Here is a 5,582-nt window from a genome sequence, read left to right on the forward strand (position 1 = left end):
TTTCTGGGGTGCATAAAAATTCGATCATGTAATTTTTGGTGTGCTATGGAGGCCCCTGTTATGTTTTCATGGTGTCTTATTACTTCACCATTTAAAAATTTTTTATTATTACTATTATTACTGTTGGTATTTGAGGTAATCTGTAGTGGATTGGTTGCTATTTCTGAACGCACACACTTGCAGGGAAAGCTGACTGAAAAGACCTGCAAAATCTCGGAGGTGGCTGTTGACAGATCTGACTGACATTTGCATGGCATTTCCCTGTGTCCTCTTCCCCTGCCCTAGTGGCAACAGTTTAACAAAACAAAGATCCTGGAAAACAGTGTTTCTCCCTCAAGTTCTTGCCAAGTGAAGCCCACAGAGAAAGGAGGCATTTTATTTGAGCAAATAACAAATTCTTACGGAAACTTGTAACCATTGTCAATTCTCCCTCTGCACCCCCAAAAATAGACCTTGTGGTGTGAAATGAGGACAGCAAGTGATTCATATGTAAGTGAATTTATAATTCATTTTAGAAATAAAGCTGAGTCCATAAAGTCCAGTCCAGGAAAAATAAGAAAGAATGAATAGCTGTAAGGGTACATCAGACTACTTGGGCCAAATAAAAATATTTGGTATAACTTAAAATAAGTCTATATTTATTTTTTGAAAAGCAATAAGTGTGTAAATTTCCCTCTGTCTGTTAAAAAAGACACTGGAAAGTAGTTTGTCGTCTTCATATTGTGACGTACACCTTTGGTCTCATCAGATCTCATCAGCAGTTCCGTAAACGAGGCCTGTCATGAGATGTTTCTTGTTTTTTTGGTGTCTGTTTTTTTTGGGGGGTGTACTGGAGATTGAACTTGGGACCTTGAGCTCATGAGACAGGCAGCAGAACCACTGGGCTAAATCCCTGGCCCATGCAGTGTTGACAGTGAATGACAAAACCGGGGCAGAGATTTGGTCACTTTCCTAAGATCACACGCGTGGTAAGTGGCTGGAATTTGTACGCTGTGGCTCCAAAGCTCCTTGCTGTCAAGTTAAGCCACATCTACCAGGCCTTGTAATGATGGCAGTTATTGCCTTGCTCACCCATGGACTGGATGGTGGAAAGAGTTGATGATATAGATTTAGGAGAGCTGATGGTTTTAGGGTCTCAACAGATATTGCTGTAGAAGATGACTTGATCCTGTACTTCAAAAAATTCTCTGAGCCTCAGTAAGACCAAAGACCATGAATGTCAAAGTTCTTTGAAGATGGAAATATTCTCTACCAAGGTACACTATTATTTATTAAGCACAGATTACAAATCTAGCAAAAACCCAGGAGCTATGAGAAATTCAGAAGGCTTTTATGCAGCCAACCCATTTCTTTCTATCCACTATAGAAGCACTGTGTCCTAGTCATACTGAACTTTAAATTTTCCTACACAGCTTGCCCTTTCTTGTCTCTGTGCCTCGATGTATTTTCGTTTTCCTGTGTGTAATGGCCTCCCCCGTGACCTCCTACACCTCCTTCAGAGACCTTTTCTTCTTTTGGATCCCCCACGTTTCTGCTATGGCACTTTCCATAGTATACTGTGATTCTTCTATTTATTTATCTGCGTCTGCTGCTTTCTAAGTGACGAGATCCTCAAGGGCAGAGGCTGGCATTGGTACAAAGTTTGCCAGCACATAGCAGACATTTAAATGCTTGTTGGCTGAATAAATGGTGGGAGGTGTAAAAATTACTGGTCCTGACTCACAAAGACAGCACAACCAAATTGAAAGGCAAGACAAACAGATGTGAAACATGAGCACGGTACGCTGGAGAAAGGGCTGCACGATGTGGTACAGAACTTTAGCACTGCATAAGTTCAGAAGAGAAGGAGATTTTTGAAAGCTCTAGTAACTAGGAAAAGTTTTGGTGAGTATATGGAGTTGGTTAATATGTTATAAATGAAAAAATATTCTATCCACTGAATTCCTTATATAGGGAGGGGATCTTATCAGTTTGGAAGCCAGGTTGTGGAGGATGTTAACTACTGAAAGCATTTGCTTGGGGCAGATCCATTCTGTAAGGGGAAGAGGATTTATCTGTTGTTATCGGGGAGAAGGGATGAGAAAAGGGAGAACAGAGATGGATTGAGAAAAACGGCTAAAGAGCACACACTTGCCCAACAAGTGCCAATAAGGGTGATTAAATCCTGAAGCACTTGAATTGAATGAGCTGCTTTGGAAACAATGGATGAGTGTGAACCAGAGATATTCTAAGACAGGACAAAAGCACAGGTACTTGGAGAACATGGGGAGGACATCTGTGGGTCCAAAGACGTGGATTAGGAATCTGGACCAGGATGTGAGGGCGATTTAGCTGCAACATCTGTCACCCCATTGATCGCCAGGGTTGATTCGGCTGATCTGCGTGGCTAGGCGGGTGTCCTCTTCCTCCCTCACCCCTCCATGTGCGTCTCTCCCGAAGCTGTGGCTCAATTGAAGAGGACGACCACCCCCCATTGAGGAGGGCCGTTTCCTCCGTCAATAGTATACTACTAGCTGAGCTCCTCAGCTAGAGCCTCCAAACAAGCTCTCAAGGAGTCTGGACCAGGTTTAATCAAATCTCTAAGGAATTGCAGCAGAGGGACAGGAAGCTGACATCTGGATGACAATATCAAAACAAATTGTTCTTCAAAAGCAAAGTAGTAGCCATGGTTTTAAGGAATCATCCAAGTTAAAACAAAGTAACACTTCAGTTCTCTTCATCGATATTCCTGTAGCCCCTGACTCTTGGTCCCAATTTTTCCTCTGCTGTTAGGGGGAAAGTTTCCACTTGGTTCTGTTTAAATGTAGAAAAACTATGATGATGTCAGTTGTTCATGATACTAAATTCATTTAACTTAAAGAAATATGTTAATGGTGAAGTCATGCTCCTGGTTTTCTTTTTGTCACAAGTGTCCCTTTCAATGAATTAGTTTTATGTCCATACATGGCAAAACTGTGATGTGTCACTTTCATATTTATCTTCTAAATTTCTTAGAAATTTCTCTTGACTCTAAAATCCAAAAGTCACAGAACTGCTTCTCTTAATAGTACCAACGATACGCATTAGCTTGTTTGTCCTAAATTTTTTTTATTTTTAAATTTTTGTCCCATTGAGTTTATTGGTACATTTAAAGCAAACAAAACAGTTACATTTATCACTGGGATCTTATACCTTTACATGATTTATCTTGGTTCTTATTTTTCCCCATACTCCTGCCCTCCCTTCACCCCCTTCACCCTTCCCTATTTACAAAGAGTTTGTCCTAAATTAAAGACAGAAATAAAAAGGATATTTATTTCCACCTCCTACTGCTGGTCATAGTTGGTGTTGGTTTTTTGTTTGTTGTTTTGGTACCAGGGATCGAACTCAGGCCCTTGCACTTGCGAGGCAGGGGCCAGAAACACTGAGCTAAATCCCCGGCCCTTAGTTGGTGTTGTTTAAAGCAGTATCTCTCTGAGTCACAACATCCTTAGCCTCTTCAAACTAAATCTTGTGAGTAGATGCATGTGTCTAAAGACTGTGTGCATATTTACAGGGTTTGGCTCTGTAATGAATATGCTATTCAATAAAGTAAACCTATAGCTAGTAAAAATGATACCTCCCACTATATTGTTAAAAATTGGTGTTGATATAATGATTCATCTTTCCATTTGTTATTATGAAGTGCACAATCATTATTGTGCTGCATAGTAATTGCTTACAGATGGCACATGTTTTACATAAATGACCTTTCATAGTAAGGCTTGCTCATGGATATGTGACCTGTGTAGTCCCACGGAGCCTCATCCTCAGGAGGAAATGGTGTTTGGTTTAATGCTCTGTGGTCACTGTCTTGAAATTGTGAATGACTTTTTAAGAAGGGTTCTCACCTCACATTTTTCCTTTACAGTGAGCCCTACAAATTCTGTGCCAAATCTTTTTCTCCTATCAACCGTTTATAAGGAGTTGGGCAAAAGAATCTGGATGATCTGATTGTAGAAACATTTGGCCCCAAATGTCTCTTCAGGGCCTAAAATCCCATGTGACAGAGACTGTTTAGGTAAAGGCAGAGAAATCCCTTGAAAGGGTTAAGAGGCCAGGCAGAGTCCTTTTTCAGGCATGATTCTGAGCTGTTGGGCCTATGGCAAGGGGAAACTGGGCCCTTCTGTGCTGAGGAGCAGAGAGAATGTTTCAGTGGCCCAGTGGCTAAGAAAAGGCCTTCAAGGAAAACAGAAGTGTTGATGGAGTTGATATGGGGAAATAAAATGTAACTCTCAACCTGCTAGATGTCAGATACACTGAGTTCACCAAAGTCAAAGAGTGAATTCTAGGAACAACAGAGGTTAAGTGTAGGAAATTTGGCCATTACTGTAGGACCCGCAGAGGTCAGCATTCAAGATGTGTGACATCAGAGAGGATCAGACAGTGGAACTCAAGGCCTTCCAGCTGTTTGACAGAACAGGTGATGGCAAGATCCTACACAGCCAAGGTGGGGGCGTGACGAGGTCCCTGGGTCAGAACCCCCACAATGCCGAGGTGCTCAAGGTCCTGGGAAACCCCAAGAGTGATGAGATGAATGTGAAGGTCGCAGACTTTGAGCACTTTCTGCCCATGCTGCAGACTATGGTCAAGAACAGGACCAGGGAACCTATGAGGATTATGTCGAAGGCCTTCGGGTTTTTACCAAGGAAGGGAATGGTACTGTTGTAGGTGCTAAAATCCATCGTGTCCTAGTCACACTGGGGAGAAAGTGACAGAAGGAGAAGTGAAGGGGCAGGGGGCAGGGCATGAGGACAGCAGTGGTTACCTCAGCTATTAAGAGCTCGTCCCGGTGGTGCTGACTAGCTGAGGACATTCCCGGTACCCCGAGCCCCTGCCTTGCCCTGTGTGAGATTCGTGTATGGCCCCAGAGGCTTCCCAGATTCCCTGGTCACAGCACCTTTCCCACCTGGTTTCTTGGATGACGTTTGCCATCGACATTCACCAAATAAACTTATTGGGGATTAGGAATGGGAAATAAGAATGGGGAATAGAGTTAGCTCCTGGGAGGCAGGAGAGGTCCCAAATGGGTGGCCATCAAGCCAACTCTTTGAGGAAGTTTTATAGAACAAAGGCACAAGGGGTAGATACAGCATGAGCCAAATCATAATCAACCAATATAATTACAAGTATAGCCACTTGGCTCATATTAATCCAGTAGTAGTAAGGGCATATGGATGACCTCAGTGACCTTGGTCAATAATCTGTAGTCTTAGTCGAGTCTTTAGTTTTAGTAGTTATAGTCTTAGTGGGTGGGCCACCCCTAATAAAATGATGGTTTATTTATACAGGAAATCTCTAAAAGGTGGTACCGATAATCACATGAACCTTATGGAAGTATGTGAATTTGGCCATTACGACTTGAATCTTTTTCAGATGTGCCTCCAGCTAGTTTTTGATGTGTTCTCATCTTCTGCACTGACTCTCTTGAAGGCCTAGCCCTGCCTACCTATATCTCTACCTAACTCATCTCTTGGAAACCTGCCTGCTCTTCCCACTCTTCTGTGGCATTTCAGTGATATTATTTCCCATCGTTAGTAGATTTTTTTTTTTTTTTTTTTTTT

The 5,582-nt window shown here is 42.2% G+C and overlaps 1 pseudogene; it reads left to right on the top strand.

Annotated features, from left to right (window-relative positions):
• The first annotated feature begins 4,377 nt into the window (after positions 1-4,377).
• On the top strand, positions 4,378-4,798 carry LOC104853479 (annotated as a pseudogene).
• Positions 4,799-5,582: the final 784 nt, after the last annotated feature.

The sequence above is a fragment of the Fukomys damarensis genome, unplaced genomic scaffold, assembly GCF_012274545.1.
Source record: "Fukomys damarensis isolate Sample0158 unplaced genomic scaffold, DMR_v1.0_HiC HiC_scaffold_2, whole genome shotgun sequence".
NCBI lineage: Eukaryota > Metazoa > Chordata > Mammalia > Rodentia > Bathyergidae > Fukomys > Fukomys damarensis.